The sequence below is a fragment of the Vombatus ursinus genome, unplaced genomic scaffold (assembly GCF_900497805.2).
Source record: "Vombatus ursinus unplaced genomic scaffold, bare-nosed wombat genome assembly UNPS02005236.1, whole genome shotgun sequence".
NCBI lineage: Eukaryota > Metazoa > Chordata > Mammalia > Diprotodontia > Vombatidae > Vombatus > Vombatus ursinus.
The window spans coordinates 9,987,421-10,011,584 of NW_020945014.1; positions in this window are offsets into that span (position 1 = coordinate 9,987,421).

Consider the following 24,164-nt stretch of genomic DNA (forward strand, 5'->3'; position numbering starts at 1 on the left):
CAAATTCCCCAACTCTAGGATATAGCACGCCACTCTTGTTGATTGAGCATTATCCTGCAAAGAAAAGACTAAGTTTGTGTCTGGCTCATCTGAGTAGCCTAATCCAAGAATGAATGTAGGTTTACTTTTGCATTAAACAGAATGGTTCTGAACAAATACTTGTATTAGCTTGCACAACTAAGAAATGGCTCAATAGAGAGGGAGGAGACACTGAAAGTACATCAAAGAATGTGACTCATCTTGATTATCAATAATAACAGTAATAATATATGTGGTTTTTTACCTAATAATTATATAAACTTGTAATTTAAAATGAATAGAAACCAAGGCTCTGTCCTAGGTGATCTTTTCTTTTCTCTTTATAAGCTCTCATTTGGTGATCTTGAGTTAATTTAGCTTACTTGGGTTAAATTATCATCTCTATGCATATAACTCCTATATCTATATCTAAAACTATGCATTTAGCTATATTAATATCTATCTGCATCTATTTATATATTGCTCGCATCTCTTCATATATACATGTATACATAGATGTAGACATATGCACATATACATATCTATACATACCATGAATGAATTGTAGATATACTCATATCATATATAGACACATGTCTACATGTATAGATATCTATATAGAGATATCCATACATGCATGCATATATACATGTATACCTTTATTTATATATGTATTCATAGTTATATGTATGAAGAGGGGAGAGAGAATGATATACATATAAATAGATACATAGAGACATAGATAGATATATGTGTGAGTAGAATTGGAGGTGTAGAAATAGATGTAGATAGCTCATCTCTCTAGTCTATCATCTGAGCCATAGTCCCATATCACTAATATGGACTAGCTTTCCTGGAGACATCTCGGACTTAATATACACAAAACAGAACTCATCTTTACCTTTCTCACCTGCCCCACCTCTCAAATTCCAAATCTACCCTTCTCCCAAACTTCCCTATTACTTTCAAGGGCAATAGTATCCTTCCATTTACCAAAGTTGGCAACTTTGGTGTCAACTACTCCTCATTCACTCCACATATGCAATCAGTGCCAAAATTCTATCATTTTCACTTCTATAACAGCAATCTTATATATCCTCATATTGTTATTCACCAAGCAACCACCTTAGTTGTGTGTCATAACCTCTTGAATGATTTCTTTTTTTTATTAATTTATTTTGATTTATCAATAATTACTTCCATATGCTTTGGAGTTTAAAATTTTTCTCCCCCTTCCTCCCCACCACCTTCTCCAAGACAGCACACAATCTGACATAGGCTATACATTTACATTCATATTAAACATATTTTCACATTAGTGATGTTGTAAGTAGAAATTAAGACCAATAGGAGGAACCATCAAAAAGAGGAAACAAAACTCAACAGAAGAGGAAAAAAAAATAACAATTCGGCTTCCATATTTCTTTCTTTGGGTGTGGATAGCATTTTCCGTCACAAGGCCTCTGGAGATGTCTTAGATCCTTGTATTGCCAGGAAGGGTTAAGTTTATCAATATTAGTCATCACACAACATGGCTGTTATTGTGTACAATGTTCTCTTGGTTTTGCTCACTTCACTCAGCATCAGACCATGAAAGTCTTTCCAGGTTTTTCTGAAATCAGCCTGTTCATCATTTCTTATAACACAATAGTGTTCCATCACATTCATATACTACAACTTGCTCAGTCATTCTCCAATTGATGGGCATCTTCTCAATTTCCAATTCTTTGCCACCACAAAAAGAACTGCTATGAATATTTTTGTACATGTAGGTCCTTTTCCCATTTGTGTGATCTCTTTGGGATATAGCCCTAGAAGTTCTATTGCTGGGTCAAAGGGCATGCACATTTTTATAGCCCTTTGGGCATAGTTCCAAATTGCTCTCCAAAATGGTTGGATCATTTCACAACTCCACCAACAATGCATTAGTGTTCTAATTTTCCCACATCTTCTCCACATTTATCATTTTCATGTTTTGTCATGTTGGCCATTCTGATAGGTGTGATGTGGTACCTCAGAGTTGTTTTGATTTGTATTTCTCTAATCAATAGTGAATTAGAGCATTTTTTCATATGACTATAGATGGCTTTAATTTCTTCATCTGAGAACTGTCTGTTCATATCCTTTGACCACTTATCAATAGGGGAATGGCTTGTATTCTTATAAATTTGACTTAATTCTCTATATATTTTAGAAATGAGGCCCTTTCAGAGAGACTGGTTGTAAAAATTTGTTCCCAATTTTCTACCTTCCTTCTAATCTTAGTTGCATTGGCTTTGTTTGTGCAAAAACTTTTCAATTTAATGTAATCAAAATTATCTATTTTGCTTTTCATAATGTTCTCTGTCTCCTGTTTGATCATGAATTCTTCTGTTCTCCATAGATCTGACAGGTAAACTATTCCTTGCTCTCTCAGTTTGCTCAGTGTCAGCCTTTATATCCAAATCATGTACTCATTTTGACTTTATTTTGGCATATGGTGTGAGATTTTGGTCTATGCCTAGTTTCTACCATACTCTTTTCCAGTTTTCCCAGCAGTTTTTTTTTTCAAAGAGTGGGTTTTTATCCCAGAAGTTGGGGTCTTTGGATTTATCAAATAATAGATTACTATAGTCATTGACTACTGTGTCTTGCATATTTAACCTATTCCTTTGATCCACCACTCTATTTCTTAGCCAGAACCAAGCAGTTTTGATGATTGCTGCTTTATAATACAATTTAAGATCTGGAATGGCTAGGCCACCATCCCCTGCATTTCTTTTCATTAGTTCTCTTGATATTCTGGACCTTTTGTTCTTCCAAATGAATCTTGTTATTATTTTTTCTAACTCTATAAAATAGTTTTTTGGTAGTTTTATTAGTATGGCACTGAATAAGTAAAGTAACAGGTAGAATTGTCATTTTTATTATATTATCTCGGCCTACCCATGAGCAATTTATGTTTTTTCAGTTACTTAGATCTGATTTTATTTGCGTGAAAAGTGTTTTGTAATTGTGTTCATAGAGTTCTTGGGTTTGTTTCGGGAGGTAGACTCCTAAATATTTTATAATGTCTACAGTAAGTTTAAATGGAATTTCTCTTTCTATCTCGCTGTTGGGCTTTGTTGGTAATATGTAGAAATGCCTATGATTTATGTGGGTTTATTTTATAGCCTGCAACTTTGCTAAATTTGTTCATTATTTCAAGTAGTTTTTTACTTGATTTTCTGGGATTCTCTAAGTATAACATCATGTCATCTGCAAAGAGTGGTAGCTTTGTTTCTTCTTTGCCTGTTCTAATGCCTTCAATGTCTTTTTCTTCTCTTATTGCTAAAGCTAACATTTCCAGTGTGATGTTGAATAACAGTGGTGATAATGGACATCCTTGTTTCACCCCCGATCTTATTGGAAATGCTTCTAGCTTGTCCCCATTACATATTATGCTTGCTGAAGGTTTTACATAGATGCTTTTTATTATTTTAAGGAAGACTCCATTTATACCTATGCTTTCTAGTGTTTCTTTTTTTAATTAGATTAACCAAAGGTTTATCTATTTTATTGGTTTTTTCATAAAACTATCTCTTAGGTTTATTTATTAGTTCAATAGTTTTCTTAATTTCTTTCTTGTTTATTTTGTGGTTAGATTTATCTAGTTCAGAGAGCGGGAGGTTGAGGTCCCCTGCTAGTATAGTTTTGCTGTCTATTTCTTCCTGTAACTCCCTGAACTTCTCCTCTAAGAATTTGGATGCTATAACATTTGGTGCATATATGTTTAGTAATGATATTACTTCATTGTCTATGGTGCCTTTTAGCAGGATATAGTTTCCTTCCTTATCTCTTTTGATAAGGTCTATTTTTGCTTTCGCTTTGTCTGAGATCAACATTGCTACCCCTGCTTTTTTTTACTTCAGCTGAAGCATAATATATTTTGCTCCAGCCTTTTACCTTTACCCTATATGTGTCACTCTTTTTCAAATGTGTTTCCTGTAAACAATATATTGTAGGATTATGGTTTTTAATCCAATCTGCTATATGCTTCCATTTTATGGGAGAGTTCATCTCATTCACATTTACAGTTATGATTACTATCTGTGTCTTTTTCTCCATCCTTTTCCCCCCTTGTTTATGTTTTTCTTTCTCCTTTCTCCTTCCCCCCCACTAGTGTTTTGCTTTTGACCAGCAGCTCCTTCGGTCCTACCTCCCTTCTATTATCCCTTTCCCTTTTCCTCCCCTTTACCCTTACTGCTTCTTCCCTCCCTTCTATCCCCCCTCCCTTTTCTTTCCCCTTTCCCCTCCTACTACCTATAGTGCAAGTTAGATTTCTATACCTAACTGATTATGTTATTCCCTTCTTGAGCCAAATCTGATGAGAGTAAGGTTCAAACAATGCTCATCCCCCTCCCTTCTTTACCTCTGCTCTAATAGGGTTTTGTGTCATTTCCTGTAATGTAATTTACCCTTGTCTGCCTCCACCTTTCTCAGTACATCTTCTTAGTTCAGACTAATCCACTTACTTAGATCCATTTAACCCACTTGATTAATTTTTTTTATCATTACATTAAAGTCAACTTATATCCACCCCCTTTACGTATACTCCGTTAACATGGTATAATAACAATACAGTTCTCAAGAGTTGCAAGTATCATCTTCCCTTGTAGGTATGTAAATATTTTGCCCTTATTAACAACATATTGTATCTTTCTGTCTCATTTACCTTTTTATGTCTCTTTTGAATCTTGTACTTGAAGATCAAATTTTTTATTGAGCTCTGGTCTTTTCAGCAGGAATGTTTGGAAGTCCCCTATTTCACTGAATATCCATCTCCTTCCCTGAAAAATCAAGCTCATTTTCACTGGGTAGTTAATCCTTGGCTGCATTCCAAGCCCCTTTGCCTTAGGGAATATCATGTTGCATGCCCTACAGTCTTTTAATGTAGAGGCTGCAAGGTCCTGTGTAATCCTGACTGTGGTTCCATGATATTTAAATTGTTTCTTTCTGGCTGCTTGCAGTAATTTCTCTTTAATCTGGTAATTTTGGAATTTAGCTATTATATTCCTTGGCGTTTTCAATTTGGTATCTCTTTCAGGCGGGGAGCGGTGATTTCTTTCTATAGTTATTTTACTTTCAGGTTGTAGGACCTCAGGGAAGTTTTCCTTTATGATTTCCTGAAGGATATTGTCCAGGCTCTTTTTTTCATCATGACTTTCAGGTAGGCCTATAATTTTTAAATTATCTCTCCTGGATCGATTTTCCAGGTCAGCTGTTTTACCCATGAGGTATTGTACATTTTCAACTATTTTTTCATTTTTTTTGTTTCTGATTGACTGATTCTTGCTCTCTCATAGAGTCATTAGTTTCCATTTGTTCAATTCTAATTTTTAACATATTGTTTTTTTCTGTTAGATTTTGTACTTCTCCAATTGGTTAATTGCATTTTTAAGGGATTTATTTTCTTCATTGTACTTTTTTTCCAATTGGCCAATTGTGGGTTTTAGGGACTTGTTTTCCTCAATGTACTTTTTTTCCCAATTGGCCAATTGTAGTTTTAAAGGACTCCTCTACCTCTCTCATTTGACTTTTAAAATCCTTCTTGAGTTCTTCTAAGAAGACTTTTTGGGCTTCAGGCCAGTTTATATTCCCTTTTGATGTTGCAGATGTGGGTTTGATGACAGTGTTGTCCTCTTCAGAATTTCTGTCTTGATCTTCACTCTTCTCATAATATGAATCTATCATACGTTTCTTTTTCCTCATGGTGTTTCTTTATTCTCTGGCCTTTAAAGAGATTAAGCTCTCCTGCTGGGGAGCAGAGGGCACTGACCCAAGCTTCTTGTGTTGGGAGCCTAGGTCTTGGTCACTGGCTTTGTGTGCTGGGGCCTCTTATGTTGGCAATTGGAGGCTGAAGGGTTCTGGCAGCTTACCTGGTGTTGGGCTGGAATCAGCAAGGCTGGAACTTTCAGGTAAATCTAGGTTGCCTGCTTTTCCTTTCCTTTAGCTTTGTTTAGCTCCTTTTAGATGGGTGTTGCCAGGTGTTTATCTGCCTGGGGCCCCTTGCAGTGCTGCCTCCCTTTTTTCTGTTGAGGCACTGGGAAACTTCTTTGCTGTAGAATATCGAGGCACCTGGTGGTTTTCTGATCTGGTTTCCACCAGTTAGCCCACCCTCACTAAGGCACTCGGAGGTACAGCTGTTGGCGTTTGCCTGCTCGACCACCTGGGCTTTGGGATCTCCTCCTGGTTGGCAGTTGGAGGCTGTAGGGTTCTGACAGCTTATCTGGTGTTGGGCTGGAGTCAACAAGGCTGGAACATTTGGCACCTCTAGGTTGCCTTCTTCAGCTCCTTTCAGAGGAATGCTGCTGGGTGCTTATCTGCCTGAGGCCCTTTGTAGTGTTGCTTCCCTTATTTTTGCTGAGGAACTGGGAGACCCGTTTGCTGTAGAATGCGGAGGCACCAGAATCTCCTCCTGGTGTGCTAAAGTGGGTCTTTCCACTAACTGGCTGGGCGACTCCTGTTTCTTACTGCTCCCCTTCCCCCAGGATAAGAGGGGCCTTTCCAGTTAATCCCTCTAGCTACCTGGGCTACTGCACTGCTGCATCCCATCTTTCTTCTGGTTCAGCTATTCCAGGGTTTTTTTCTGGGGTGATATTTTCTGGGTTTTCAGAGGTTGATACTTATATAGTACCTCCTGCCACACAGTCTATGATCCATTCATTATAGTCTGCTTGATGTATCTCTCATACAAGGCCCCATCTCATCTCTCCTTTGTAGTTTTCCCATATTGGGAAAGTTCTCTTTCCCTATCTCTTCCTCTTAAAATTCCTACTTTTATTCGAGACTCAGATGATATATCATTTTCTATAGGAATGATTTCTTGATTCCTCTAGCTGCTAAGGTCTTCCTCTAATAATACTTGAATATGTGTCTTATACATACCTATGGAGGTACATGATATCTTCACTAGTATAATATAAGGTACTTGATGGCTATGACTGACTTGTTTCTTTGTATTACCAGTGTTTAACAATGTATCTAGCATTTAGTAAGCAATTAATAAATAATGTTTTATTGATTAATTACCAAATACATTCCTTTACAACAAATGTGATGTAGCCAGTACAGGTACTCCTGCTCCCATCTTATACATGAGAAGACTGATTTGCAAAGATTTAAAATGATCCAAGATCTTGACCCTTCTAAGTATAAGTGAGGATGCTTGAGCTCAGGCCTTCTGACCTTTAGCCTAGTGTTCATTTCACTACATCAAGGCATGTTATTCCCATATCATGTAGCCTAATAAAAGGGGGGGCTAGAGCAAAATAATGAATATGATAGAAACACTACTTAGGGGAGACAGAGCCAAGATGGCAGAGTAAAGGCAAGGACTCACCTGAGCTCTTCCCTAAACCCCTCCAGATTACCTTTGAATAATGACTCTAAACAAATTCTAGAGTAGCAGAACCCACAAAAAAGACAAAGTGAAACAAATTTCCAGGCCAAGACAACTTAGAAGGTCTACAGGAAATATCTGTTGCTTAAGGGTGAGAGAGGAGCACAGCCCAGCACAGAAAATCATGAAAAACAAGTCAACAGTTTACTAAAGGAGACCTAAAAATACTGAAGAAAATAACACCTTAAAAAAAGCCTAACCCAAATGGCAAAAGAGGTCCAAAAAATCAATGAGGAGAAAAATGCCTTCAAAAGCAAAATTGCCCAAATGAAACAGGAAGTCTAAAAGCTTACTGAAGAAAATACTTCCTTAAAAATTAGAATAGAGCAATTGGAAGCTAGTGACTTTATGAGAAACCAAGACACTGAAAAACAAATCCAAAGAAATGAAAAAAACAGAAAACAATGTGAAATATCTCATTGGAAAAACAACTGACCTGGAAAATAGATCCAGGGGAGAGAATTTTAAAATTTCAAAATTTAAAAAAAAGATAAAAAAAGAGCCTAAACATCATCTTTCAAGAAATTATCAAGGAAAACTGCCCTGATATTTTAGAACTGAGGGCAAAAGAGAAATTGAAAGAATTCAGGGGCAGCTAGGTTTCCTGCATGGAAAGATGATATTTGTAACTCATGAGACCTTTGTCAGCATTAGGGTAGTTGGAGGGAAAAAATTATATGTATGTATATAGATAGATAGGAGGCACAGGGTGAGTTAAAGATGAAGGAGTGATATCTGGAGAATAAAATTAAAGGGTGAGAGAAGATTATACTGGGAGAAGGAGAAAGGGAGGTGTAGAATGGGGTAAATTATCTCACATAAAAAAGACAAAAAAAGGCTTTTACAATGGAGGGGAAATGGGGGAAGGTGAGAGGGAATGAGTGAATCTTATTCTCATAGGATTGGCTTAAGGAGGGAATAACATACACACTCAATTGGGTATGGAAATCTGTCTTACCCTACAGGAAAATAGGAAGAGAAGGGGGCAAGAGAGCAAGGAGATGATAGAGGGGAGGGCAGATTGGGAGAGAGGGTAATCAGAAGCAAACACTTCTGAAGAGGGACAGGGTCAAAAGAGAATAGAATGAAAAGGGCGGGGGGCAGGAGAGGATTAAGGGAAATATAATTAGTTTTTCGCAACACAATTACTATGGAAGTGTTTGCATAACTGCACATGTATAACCTGTATCAAGTTGCTTACCTTTTCAATGAGGGTAGGTGGGGAGGGAGGAAGGGAGAAAATTTGGAACCCAAAGTTTTAAAAACATATGTTAAAAAATTTTTTTTCACATGCAACTGGTAAATAAGAAATACAGGATATGGAGTATAAAAATCTATCCTGCCCTATAGGAAAAATAGAAGGGGAAGGGGATGGGGGGTGTTGAGAGATAGAAGGGAGGGCAGATTAGGGGAAGGGGTATTCAGAATTCATGCTTTCTTGGGGTAGGGTAAGGGGCAAGATGGGGAGAAAATTTGGAACTCAAAATCTTGTGCAAGTGAATGTTGAAAACTAAAAATGAATAAATTGATTGTGTGACCTAAAAAAAAATCAGGTAGGATAGGTAGAGGAAAAATTAGGAAGAGAAGTGAGAGTGATGCAAGAAAATTATGAAAAATGAATCAACAGTTTGGTACAGGAGACACAAAAAAAAGTACTGAAGAAAATAACACCTTAAATAACAGACTACGCCAAATGGTAAAAGAGGTACAAAAAGTCAATAAGGAGAACAATGCCTTAAAAAGCAAAAATTGGCCAAATGGAAAAGGAGATCCAATAGCTCACTGAAGAAAATAAATCCTTCATAATTAGGACTGAGTAAATGGAAGATAATGACTTGTGAAGTGTGAAATCAAGAAACAGTAAGACAAAATCAAAAGAATGAAAAAATAGAAGACAATGTGAAATACCTCATTAAGAAAAAAAAACTAACCTGAAAAATAGCTCTAGCAGAGATCATTTAAAAATTATTGGACTACCTGAAAGCCATGACCAAAAAAAAGAGTCTTGGTGTCATCTTTCAAGAAATTACCAAAGAAAACTGTTTTGATATTCTGGAATCAGAGGGAAAAATAGAAATTGAAAGAATCCACTGATCACCTCCTGAAAGATATCCCAACATGAAATTTGCTAGGGATATTATAGCCAAATTCCTGAGTTGAATATGCAGGGATGACATTTAAAAAATAAAATTAAAGAGTGAGAGAGTGAAGTACTGGGAGAGAAAGAAAAGGAGAGGCAGAATAGGGTAAATTATCTCATATAAAAGAGGCAAGAAAAAGCTTTTACAGTGCAGGGGAAGAGGGGGTAAGTAAGGGGAATTGAGTAAACCTTACTTTTATCAGACTTGGCTCAAAGCGGGAATAACATACACACTCAACTGGGTATAGAAATCTATTTTACCTTACAGGAAAGTGGGAGGGAAAGCAGATAAGAGAAGAGGGGGTGGTAGAAAAAAGGGTAGTTTTGGGGAGGGGCTAGTCAGAAGCAAAACACTTTTGAGGAGGGTCAGGGTGAAGGGAGTGAGAGAATAAATGGGAAGAATGGGATGGAGGGAAACACAGTAATTGTGAAAAAAATTGAAGCAAGTTTCTCTGATAAAGGCTTCATTTTTTCAAATATATAGAGAACTGAGTCAAATTTATAAAAATAAGAGCCATTCTTTAATTGATCAATAATCAAAAGATATAATCTGTTTTCAGATGAAGTAATCAAAAATTTCTATAGCCATATGAAAAAATATTCTAAGTAGCTACTGATTAGAGAAATGCAAATTAAAGCAATTTTGAGGTACTACCTTATACCTACTAGATACTAGGACAGAAAAGTTAAAGGACAAATGTTGGAGGGGATTGTGAAAAACGAGATGTTAATACATTGTTGGTGGAATTGTGAACTGATGCAACCATTCTGTAGAGCAATTTGATACTATGCTCTAAATGATATAAAACCAAGCATACCCATTGACTTAACATTACCACTACCAGGTCTGTATCCCAAAAGAGAGAAAAAAAGGAAACAGACCTGATATGAATAAAAATATAGTAGCTCTTTTTTGGGGACAAAGAATTAGAAATTGAGAGGATGCCCATCAATTGGGAAATGGCTGAGCAAGTTGCAGTATGTGATTATGATGGCATATTATTATATTATAAGAACTGATGACCAGGATACTCTCAGAAAGAACTGGAAAGATTTGCATGGACTGATGCAAAGTGAAATGTACTATGTACAAAGTAACAGCAACATTGTAAGCTGTGAATGACTTGGCTAATCACAGCAATACAATGATCCAGACAATTCTGGACTTATGATGAAAATGCTATTTATCACCAGAGAAAGAACTGATGGTACCTGAATACAGATCGAAGCATATTTTTTTTTTTACTTTCTTTATTTTTCTTGTGTTTTCCCCCATAGCTATGTTTTCTTTCACAACATGACTAATATGGATTTGTTTTATATGACTACATATATATGACCTATATCTAATTGCTTGCCTTCTCAGTGGATGTTGGGGGTGAGGAGGTAGGAAGGGACAGAATTTGGAACTCAAGTTTTCAAAAATGAATGTTAAAAATAAAAATTTTTTTTTTTACATGTAACTGGAGGAAAACAAAATACTAAATTAAAAAGTAAAAAAATACAAGTAAGATCTTACTCTTTTGAGAGATAAAATCTTTTGGAAGAAAAACCTCTCTGTCTCTCTGTCTCTCTCTCTGTATGTGTGTTTGTGAGCGTATGTATAGTTTTTTCCTCCAAAGGATTTCACACACACACACACACACACACACACACACACACACACGCACGCACATGCACACATAAAAGAGAAAAAACAAAAGAAATACCACTTAGGTTGAAAACAATTTCAGCTGTAAGGGTTTTGCTGGTTAGATAATGGGGCATTATTAATAGCGTCTGCAGTTTTGAAATTATTACAATCCAGTTACCATATTTCAAAAGTTAAAGATACTGAATCAATGCCAAGAGCTCAGAAAGACCAAGAAGATTAGTTTATCTTCTTAGTCTGACTTTCAAAGAATCAAATTAAGGAAAAAAAAAAAAACAGGACTTCCTAACCACCTGTGACAGTTTGTTTTCATAATGCCTTAATCTCTCTTGGAAGGTTTTGTGATCATGCATTTCAATTTCATTTTTTTTATAAGTCTGCCCTGAAGTCACTGGACACAACTAGAAAAAAGGTTAACAGTTTTCACTCAGTGGTAAATGGTGAATATCTTAGGTGTTTTTTTTCTTTTTTTTTAAATTAAAAACCTAGACTTTAGTGCTATCTCTACCACTCATTTAATGCATAACCTTAGGTAAGTCACTTCGCAGCTCAGAGATGCACTTTCCTTCTCTGTCAAAAAATGAGGATGAATTGAGTGGATGAATTTACAGGATAATAGATTCAGGGTTTTAAAGGAACTTAGAAGTCATCTAGTCCAAATCCCGAAGTTTATGGATGAGGAAAGTGAGATTTAGAAAGTTTAAGTGACTTGACTAGGATCATACAGAGAGGAAGTAATGGTGATTTTCAAATCCAGGCCATCTGATTATATTCAGTGCTCTTTTTTTTCCCCTTACATATTACTGGACGGAGAAAAATGGAATCCATTATGTGATCCCTTGAAAAAGGTTTTTTGTTTTATTTTTTTGGGGTTGCTTTTTTTTGTTGTTGTTGTTGGATCCCTAAAATCCCTTCCAGCTCTAATGATCTACATTCTAAGATTCTACATTTAAAAGTTCCTTCCAACTACAGCTACAGCACTCTATTTTTCAGGACCCCTTCCAGATCTAGCATTATGCTGTTCTGTATTGTAATATAATAATTTCTATATCGTAACATTCTACATCATAAAATCCCATAGAGATCTAACTTTCTATGTTCTAACATTCTATACACTAAAGACCCTTCCAGCTTTAATATTTTATGACCCTTGGATTCTACAAGTGTTTTCTTATTTCTTTTTTTCAATGTCTTGGTTCAAGTGTGACACAAATCTGGATTACAAAGAAGTTACTTTTGAAACTAACTTGTAATGGACCAAAGGTGAAATAGGAGAGTTTTTCCAAGCTTAAAAGAAAACGATTAAAAATATAAGGAGTTGAGAGATGGACTGTTGGGTTTGAGGAATAACTAGGGCATGATCATTACTGGATCTTAAAGGGTAGAGAAGACAATTAAGTTTAAAAAGACTGGAAAGGTAGGAAAGGTCAGGATGTGAAGATATTTAAATGCCAAAGAATTTCCCATTTAATCCTGGAGGTAATAAGAAATGAGTTGAGTGTTTTAGGAAAGGGGTGACATGGTAAAACCTGTACTCCAGAGAGATCACTTTAGGAGCTGAAATGAGGGTGGACTGGAGTAAAGAAAAACATTGAAAGACTAACCAATAGTCCATTGCCATTGTCTGTTACTGAAGTATTGAGGTTCTGCACCAGGATAGCAGCTACGTGAGTTCAGAGATGGGGACATATTTTGAATGTAGAAATGATAACACTTAACAACAGATTGAATTTCTAGGATGAATGGGAGTAAGTAGTTGAGGAAAACACCAAGGACATTTGAGAGAATGGTGATAATTTTCACAATAATGGGAAATTATGTGATAAGGAACTTTTTTTGGGAAAGATAATGAATTTTAAACATGTTCAATTTGACATACCTGAGGGACATCCAGTTCAAGATCCACAAGCAACAGTTGGTGATATAAAATTATAAATTATAAGAGGAAATAAAGCCAAGATGGCAGAGTAGAGAAAACACTTAGCCAAACTGTCCTAACATTCCCCTTCAAATAACTTTAAAATAACACCTAAACTCAAAATGTGGAGCAACAGAGCCAACAAAAGGTCAGATCACTCAGATCTAGGTCGCAGGAATTGGTGGCAGTCCCAGGGCAGGGAGGAACATTAGTATAGCAAAGCTTGTGGCCACAGTGGAAGGGGGAAACCTCTTCATAGTTCCAGGACAGAAAAAAGGGTTGTGGTCACTCACAATCTAGAGCACAGGCCAAGAGAGGAGTAAACACCTCTCTTTAGATCATACCATCTTGGAAGAATTGAAAACTTACAGGACCCTAAAATACCTCTGAAAACAGCTACAAAAAACCCCTGAAGCTTGGGACAGTGTGACCTGCACCCTAGAAGCAGAGTCCTACTTTAACAAAGAGTTAAAAGTCAGCTAATAGGCTGGGGAAATGAGCAAACAACAGAAAAATCCTGACTATTGAAAGTTACTATGGTGACAAGGAAGATCAAAACACACATTCAGAAGACAAGAAAGTCAAAGCTCCTACATCCAAAATCTCCAAGAAAAATATAAATTGGTCTCAGGCCATGGAAGAGCTGAAAAGGGATTTTGAAAATCAAGTAATGGGGAGGAAAAATTGGGAAGATAAATAAGATCAATGCAAGAAAATCATGAATAACAAGTCAACAGCTTGGTAAAGGAGACAAGAAAATATACTGAAGAAAATAACACCTTAAAAATAGGCTAGACCAAATGGCAAAAGAGGTCAAAAAAGCCAATGAGGAGAAGAATGCTTTATAAAGAAGAATTGACCAAGTGGAAAAAGAGGTCCAAAAACTCACTGAAGAAAAAAAATAACTTTTTTAAAAAAATTTTTTTCTTGATAATTAATTTATTTATTTTTAGTTTTCAACATTCACTTCCATAAGATTTTGAGTTTTAAATTTTCTCCTCCTCCCAATCCTTTCCCCATCCCAAGATGGCATGCAATCTGATACAGGCTCTACATATACATTCATATTAAGAATATTTTCCCATTAGTCATGATGTCAAAAACACCTAGAACTAATGGGAGAAACTATGAGAATGAGACAATAAAACAAAACAAAAAAGGAAAAGGAGAGCAAACGATATGCTTCCATTTGCATTCAGACTCCATAGTTCTTTCTCTGGATCTGGATAGCAATTTCTATTGTGAGTCTTTTGGAGTTGTCTTAGATTCTTGCATTGCTGTGAAGAGTCAAGTCTATCAAAGTCAGTCATCCCACAATGTTCTCTAGATTCTGCTCATTTTACTCTGCATCAGTTCATGTAAGTCCTTCCAAGTTTTTTTTTTTTGAAGTCTGCCTGCTCATCATTTCTTACAGCACAATGGTGTTTCATTACATTCATATACCATAACTTGTTCAGCCATCCCCCCAAGTGATGGGCATCCCCTCAGTTTCCAATTCTTGTCCACCACAAAAAGAGCTGTTATAAATATTTTTGTACATGTGGGTCCTTTTCCTATTTGTATGATCTCTTTGGGATATAGCCTTAGAAGTGCTATTGCTGGGTCAAAGGGTATGCACATTTTTATAGCCCTTTGGGCACAGTTCCAAATTGCTCTCCAAAATGGTTGGATCATTTCACAACTTCACCAACAATGCAATTAGTGTTCCAATTTTCCCACATCTTCTCCAACATTTATCGCTTTCCTGTTTTGTCATCTTGGCCAATCTGATAGGTGTGATGTGGTACCTCAGAGTTATTTTGATTTGCATTTCTCTAATCAATAGTGGTTTAGAGCATTTTTTTCATATGACTATACATAGCTTTAGTTTCTTCCTCTAAAAACTGCCTGTCCATATCCTTCAACCATTTATCAGAAAAACATTCCTTAAAAATTAGAATTGAGCAAATGGAAGGTAATGACTTTATGAGAAATCAAGAAACAATAAAACAAAAACAAAAGAAAAAAAGACAATGTGCAATATCTCATTGGAAAAACAGCTGACCTAGAAAATAGATCCAGGACAGGTCATTTAAAAATTATTGAAAGCTGAAAGCTATGATCAAAAAAGAGCCTTTACTTGATCTTTCAAGAAATTATCAAAGAAACCTGCCCTAATATTTTAGAACAGAAGGATAAATTGAAATTGAAAGACTCCATCAATCACTTCCTGAAAGAGATCCCAAAATGAAAATTCCCAAGAATATAGTAGTCAAATTCCAGAGTTCCCAGGTCAAGAAGAAAATACTGTAAGCAACCAGAAAGAAATAATTCAGGTAACATGGACCCACAGTCAGGATAACATATGATTTAGTAGTTTCTACATTAAAGGACTGGAGGGCATAGAATATGATATTCCAGAGGTCAAAGGAGCTAGGATTAAAACCAGGAAGCACCTATCCAGCAAAACAGTATAATCCTTCAAGGGATATATATATATATACATATGTATATATATATATATGTATATATATATACACACACATATATATATTCAAGGGAAATGTGTGTGTGTGTGTGTGTATACACATAGACAAAGGGCACAGGTGTGAGTTGAATATGAAGGGATGATATCTAAAAATAAAAAAAAATTAAGGTCTGAGAGCGGAATGCACTGGGAGAAAGGGAGAGATAGAATGGGGTAAATTATCTCACATAAAAGAGACAAGATAAACCTTTTACAGTGGAGGGAAAGAGGGGGGAGGTGAGGATAAGTGAATTGACTCTCATCAGAATTGACTGAAAGAGGGAATAATATACACACTCAATTGGGTATAGGAATCCATTTTACTTACCCTACAGGAAAGTAGGAGGGAAAGGGTATGAGAGAAGGGGGGGGTAATAGAAGGGAGGGCAGATTGGGGGAGGGGTAGTCAGAAGCAAAACACTTGAGGAGGGACAGGGCTAAATGAGAGAAAATAGAGTAAATGGGCAGGGAACAGGATGGAGGGATATATAGTTAACAACAGAAAGAGTGAAAAAAATTGAAGTAAGTTTCTCTGATAAAAGCCTCATGGCTCTAACATATCAAGAACTGAGTCAAATTTATAAAAATAAGAGACATTCCCCAACTGACCAATGATAAAAAGATATGATCAGTTTTCAGATGAAATAATTAAAATTATCTATAGCCATATGGAAAAAAAATGTTCTGACTCACTATTTATTGGAGAAATGAAAATTGAAATAATTCTGAGGTACTATATTATAGTTATTAGATTGTCTAATAGGACAGAAAAGGTAAATGACAGATGTAAGAGGGGATATGGGAAAAATGAGACATTAATGCATTATTAGTGGAGTCGTATGCTGATTCAACCATTCTGTAGAGCAATTTGGAACTATGCCCAAAGAACTATAAAACAGGCATACCATTGACCTAGCAATACCAGTACTAGGTCTGAATCCCAAAAAGAAATAAAAAAATAGAAAAAAGGACCTATAAGTACAAAATTATTTATAACACCTCTTTTTCTGGGGGCAAAGAATTAGGATTTGAGGGGATGCCCATCAATCAGAGAATGGCTGAACAAATTGTGGTATGTGAATATGACAGAATACTCTTGTAGTGTAAGAAATGATGAGCAAGATGCTTTCAGAAAAACCTAGAAAGCCTTGCATGGGCTGATGCTAATGAAATGTAGTGTATACAAAGCAACACCAACATTGTAAGATGATCATTTATGAATGGCTTAGCTATTCTCAGCAATACAATGATCCAAGACAACTCTGAAGGACTCATCATGAAAAATTCTATCCATCCCCAGTGAAAGAACTGATGGTTTCTGAATACAGATTGAAGCATACTTTTTTTTTACTTTATTTTTCTTGAGTTTTTTCCCTTTGTCTATGTTTTCTTTCACAATATGACTATTACAATTATGTTTTACATGACTACACATATATAACCTATATAAATTTTCTTGCCTTCTCAATGTGGGGGCTTGGGGAAGGAGCAAGGTAGAGAATTTGGAACTCAAAATTTTAAAAATGATTGTTAAAATTGCTTTATATGGAAGTGCATAAAATAAAAGCTAAGAAAATTTTTTTAAAAAGTCAGAAAAAGTATGTGCTTCCTGGTTTAAAAAAAAGGCAGGAAGGGCCCTGAGGAGGAATATAGCTTTTGGTCACAAGGGATCAGGAGCTCTGAGGAACAGTATCACATCTAATTCCAAGGGACCAGAGGCCCTGAGGAGCAACCTTGATTGTAATCCCAAGGGAAGGATCAGAGCACATACTAGGAGAGCAATGACCTTACCTTTCACCAGATAACACTATCTTGGAAGCACTCAGAACTTCCAAACCCCCATAAATATCTATGAAAACAGAACAGTGAAAAAGCTAGAAGCATGGGACAGTGTTCCCCCTCCTCCTACACTGGGAACAGAGCCTGATTCTAAAATAAAGTTTAAAATAAAAAGAAAAATGAAGTGTGAAATGAACAAACTAAAAAAAAAATGAAAATAAAAGAACCTGACCATAAAAATCTACTATAGTGACAGGGAATATTAAGACACAAACTAAGAAGAAGACATGAAGTCAAAACAACTACAGGCAAGGCCTCAAAGAAAAAAAAAATTGAACCAGACACAAGCCAGCAAGAATTCCTAGAAGAACTAAAATAAAATTTAAAATTCAAATAAAAGTTGTAGATGAAAAAATAAGCAAAGAAATGAAAGCAAAGGAAGACAATTATGAGAAGAAAATTACCATCTAGGTTAAGAGTCACAGAAAGTATTGAAGAAAGTAATATCTTAAAAAACACAATTGGCCAAGTGGAAAAATACGTACAAAATCTTACTGCTGAAAATAACTCTTTGAAAAGAAGAATTTGTCAAATGGAAAAAGAGGTAGGAAGACACACACACACATACACACACACACACAAACCCAATTCCTTAAAAATAGTAAGCAAGTTAATTTCAATAAAAAGTCAGAAGAATAAATATAGAAAAAACATAAATATCTCACTAGAAAAACAACTGACTTGAAAAATAGATTAATAGAGGATAAATTTAAGAATTATTGGGCTATCTGAAAGTCATCATAAAAATGTGCCTAGACATCATATTTCAAGAAACTATCAAGCAAAACTGCCCAGATATCCTAGAAACAGAGGGTAAAATTGAAACAGAAAAAATTCACCAATGACCACATAAAAGAAATTCAAAAATGAAAACTCTCAGGATGATTATATTCAACTTCAAGAGCTTCCAGATCATAAAGAAAATACTTCAAGTAATCAAAAAGAAACCATTTAAACATCATGGAGCCACAGTTAGAATCAGATACAATTTTGCAGTTACCCCATTAAAGAAGCAGATGACTTACAATACAATATTTTGGAAGGCAAAAGAGCTGGGATTAGCAAAATAATTTACCCAGACAATTGAGTACAATTCTTCAAGGGGAAAAATTTAATTTAATGAAATAGAAGACTTATAAACATTCCTGATGAAAACATCAGAACTGAATAGATAATTTGATTTTTGAATAGGAAACTCACAGCAAGCATAAAAAGGTAAACATGAAAGACAATACACAAGGCATTCAATAAGGTTAAATTTTTTACATTTCTATATGGGAATAAGTTATGGGTAACTTCTAAGAACTTTGTGATTACTAGGATAATTGGAAGTATTCTACATAGACAGAGGGTGTGGGAGTGAGTCTGTTACATTTGGATGATGAAAAAAATGGACAGGTGAGAAAGAACTATGCCCTGGGAGGAGGAAGAAGGGAAAGGAAGAATGAGGGAAATTATTTCACATAAAAGAGGATTGGCAGAAAGTTTTTATAATAGAAGTGAAAAAGTGCGGGGTATGGGCGGGCAGTCAGTGGTTGAACTTCACTCTGATCTAAATTGGTTCCAAAAGGGGAAACACACACACACATACACACACACATACATATGTGTATGCATGTAAGTATGTATAGATGGATATATGAGTATGGAAATATGTATTGTGTTTATATTTTACATCTATCTGTCTGCCTATCTATCTATCTATCTATCTATCTATCTATCTATCTATCTATCTATCTGTCTATCTATCTATCTATCCACATATACATATTTACTTATACACATTCAATCCAGTATAGAAATCTATCTTACCCAACAGGGAAGTAGAAGGGGAAAGGCATGGGGGGGTGAACTGATAAGAGAGAGGGCTGATAAAGGAAGGCAATGATCAAAGCAAAACAGACTTTAGAGGAGGTATGGGACAAAAAAAGAGAGAGAAGGATAAATAGAAGAAAATAGGATGGAGGTAAATGCATAGTTAGCAATTGTAACTATATATGTGAATGTGATAAACACCCATAAAACAGAAGTGCATACCAGGATGGATTAGAAACCCAGAATCTAACAATATATTGTTTTCAAGAAACACACTTGAAGAAAGGAGACACACAGAATTAAAATAAAGGACAGGAAGAGAATCTATTATGATTCATCTAAAGGAAAAAAAAGGCAGGGGTACCAATTACGATCTCAGATAAAGCAAAAGCAAAAATAGACCTAATTCAGAGAGTTAAGTTAGCATCTTGCTAAAAGGCACTATAGACCAGAGGTTCCCAAACTTATTTGGCCTACCAACCCCTTTTCAAAAGAAATTACTCAGTGACCCCCTGGAAATCTACTTTCTTTAACCCTTTAACTTTTTTTAAAATTCATGTCATTTCATATTTATATATATATATATATTATGTGTATATAATATATATATGATGTATCTTAAATTTAATAATTTATTGTAAATTTGTGGGGTTTTTCTTTGCATTGAAATTTTGATGACACAATATTGCATCATGTAAATATATAGTATCATATTGTAAGCAAGTAATTACACACACATATTCCTGCCGATGGATGCTGGACTTCCCAACAATGTGCAACACACCCATCTGCCATCACTTGCTTGTTAAGGCTAGTGGATGGACTTGACCACTGATTGGTTATAACTTGCATTTGGTGTGTTTATGTGGAAAATAATGTAATCACTATGACTTTAACTTTGTTACACAACAGGTGAAATATATACATATGATTTTTCAAAATTTTCTTCTCTTCTTTCCTTATGCTTCTAATGTGCTCTTACTTATATTCAATGCGCCCCCCATTGAACCCGAGGCTACTACACCCCCCGCCCTCCGGATCATTCCTGCACCTCCCATGGGGTAATATCACCCATTTTGAGGACCTATACATAGAAAATGGAGTAACATCAAATATTAATACTAAACATATGTGCACCAAATGACGTAATATCCCAAAGCTCAGAAGAAAAGTTAAATTAAATATAGGAGGAAAAAGACAGTAAAACTATACTCATGGGAAACCTCAATTTTCACTTCTCAGAGTTAGATAAAGCTAACTTTAAGATAAATAATAAAGTAGTTAAGGAGACGAATAGAATCTTAGAAAAGTTAGATAGATAGACTTCTGGAGAAAATTGAAAGGGAATAGAAAGGAGTGTACTTTTTACTCATCATTATATGGAACCTTCACAGAAATGATTATGTTATTAGGGCATAAAAACTGCAAAACAAAATGAAGAAATGCAGACTTATTACATGTGCCCTTTTCAGATTATAATGTATTAAAATTACATTCAATAATGGACTGTGGAACCATAGATTAAAATGTAAAACTAAATAATCCAGTCCTAAAGAATGAGTAAGTCAAAAAAGAAATCATAGAAACCAACAATAATTTCATTAAAGAAAATGACAACAATTAGACAACATTTCTAAATTTGTGGGATACAGCCATAGTCATACCTAGGGGAAATTTTGTATCTCTAAATGCATGCATCAATAAAAGGGAGAAAGAGCAGATGAATGAATTGGGCATGCAATCAAAAAACAACAACTAGAAAATAAACAAATTAAAAATCACCTTTTAAACATAATAAAATCCTGAAAATCAAAAAAGAGAGATTAATAGAATTAAAACTAATCCCAATGAACTAAGAAATAAAACTAGAAGCTGGCTTTTATGGGAAAAAATGTAAACCATTAGTGAATTTGATTTTTAAAAAGCAAGAAAATTACCAATATCAAAAATTGGAAGCATATATGAAGAAAGGCAAATTAATAGTTCCAGATTTCAAACTATCAAACAATCTGACATTGGCTGAGAAAGAGAATAGTGGATTACTGGAATACCTTAGACACACAATATATAATAGTAAATGACTATAGTAATCTAGGTTTTGATAAACCCAAAGATCCAAAATTTGGGGGTTAGAACTCATCATTTGACAAAAATTTCTGGAAGAACTTGAAAGCAGTTTGACAGAAACTATGCATAGACCAACACCTCACACTTATACCAAGGTAAGGTCAAAATGGGCAAATGATTTAGATATAAAAGTTGATATTATTAATTAAACTAGACGAGCCTGGGAAAAGGTACCTGTCAGATCTATGGATAAAGGAAGACTTTTTGACCAAATGAGAGCTAAATAGTGTCACAGAAAATAAAAATATTACATGAAATTTGAAAAGTTTTTGAACAAACAAATCTAAGTCAGCCAAAATTGGGAAAAAATCCCTTAAAACTGGGGAAAATATATTGTTTCTCTGATGAAGACATTATTATTATTTTAAAGATAATTAATTGTGAAAAGCTTAGCTACTCTGATCAAGACAATAAACTAAGACAATTGTAAATGACCCATGATGAAAAATGACATCCACCTTCAGAGAGAGAACTGATGAACTCTTAGTGTAGACTGAAATATACTTTTAAAAAAATCTTTTTTGTGAATGCGTTTTCTTTTGCAGCATGGCTAATATTGGATATATGTTTTGCATGACTTCATTTGCATAATCAATATCATATTGCTTGCCATCTCAAAGGGTAAAAAGGAGAGAATTCAAAACACAAAAATTTTTGAAAATGAATGTTTTTTTTACACATAATTGAGAAATATTTAAAGAAACAAATGAAATTTCAAAAAATAAGTCAGAAGAAAGGTTAGGGATGGATAAATAGATCCAATAATCATGAGCATAAAGGTGATAACTGAACACGTTGGAGATTATCACATCACAAAAACACCAAAGTAGCTTTGAGGAAAAAGAGAAGAGACAGAAGAAGCACATGGATAGTTGTTTTGCTTTGAAAGAAGATCTCGGTGTAAAATGTATAACAATCAAACAACTCTATAGTTCCACCCAACATACCTGTAACTTCTCTAACCAAAGCATTTTTTTGTCAGTTATTAATTCTATTTAAATGTCATCAATCCATATTTAAAAAAAATAATTCTTTGATAGCAAAAACTTTTGTATTTATATAGTAGACGCTTAGCACAATGTCTCTAAAATAATGACTTAATAAATACTTATTCATTCATCCATACCTTCATTCATTCATTTAGCCAATAGAAAAACAATATTGATTGAGGAGAGTAAGTGCCTGAATGAATTATTTTTTTAATCTGAGTAAGAGAAACAATACAATGAAATGCAAAAAGAAAATAGATTGGAAAATATGTATGACATATATGACATAAAATGTGACATATAAAAATATTTTGCTGTTTTTCAGTTGTTTTATTCATTTCTAACTCTTCTTGGTCCCATTTAGTTTTTTCTTGACAAAGATATAGGAGTGTTTTGCTATTTCCTTCTCCAGTTCATTTTGCAGATGAGGAAACTGAAGCAAACCATGTTAAGTGACTTGCTTAGGGCCACACAGCTAGTAAATGCCCAAGGCTGGATTTGAATTCAATTCCTGGTCTGGTACTTTATCTATTATACCACCTAGCTGCTTATATAAAAATATAAGGAACTTGAAAAAAAATCACACTGATGACTACCTGTTCCTAAAGAGAAAATGTTCATTCTATAAGAATAGAAAATTTTCATTTTGTTTATAATTATTTGAAAATAAGGCTCATCTCAATAATAAAGAGATGCAAATTAAAACAATTCTGATACAATGTCACACTAGTTAAATTGGAAAACATAATTAAATGAAATGAAACTCAAGAGATGGCAAGGTTGGAGTAACAAGTTCACTCATTCATTGCTGGCAGAATCACAAAGTTATAGAATGTTTTTGATGAGCGTTCTGCCAATACACATTAAAAGTTACAAAGATAATTATGACTTTTATCCAATTATTTCATTTTAGGGAATATAAACTGAGAGAATTACCAAAAATTAACACCAAGAAGACTATGTGTTTAAAGATTTTTATAATGATTATTTGTGATTTTAAAAATAAAGAAAATACATGGCAACAAAAACTGAAAGCAAACAAAAAAATCCACAATAGATAAATGTTTAAGTAAACTGTATTCCATTAATATAATGAACTATTGTAATATAATCAAAGTGAATGAGAATGGAGAATATAAACATATCCCAAAAATATAAAATCATGCTAAATTTAAGAAAAAGCAGAATTAAAAGAAGAGAGGGCATATTGTGATCAAATGGGAAAAATGAATGATAAGAAATGGGCAAGGGATAATGATGTAGAAATAGAATAGAAAATAATATTATGATGTATTATGTGTTGAGTTTGATTTCAATGTAAATATTTACCAAGCAAATTTAGTTACTGACGTTGATGTCTAAGGTCATATGTCTTTAAAAAATTGATTTAAAAATACTTCGCAATTACATCATGATTATCTCTGGATTTCAGTTAAAAAATTGTAATAGCCCTGACAGATGACTAAGCACAAGAATGCTTACCCTCTTTTAAAAATTAAGACCATGCTTCAAAGAGACTGTGAGTTTCCCCCATCTATTCTGCTAGTTGTCCCATAATCTGAATTTGAACATAGGTCTCCTGACTTTGCCTCTGGCTTGTTGAAGATTCATTGATTAATACTATACCCATAAGCTATAAACTCATGCTAAATAAAAGTGTTATGGGGTTATTATACTTGGGGCCAGTGTGACATAATTAGAGCAATGGCTTTCTTTGAAAATTGGGCAAGATGGTGTTTAG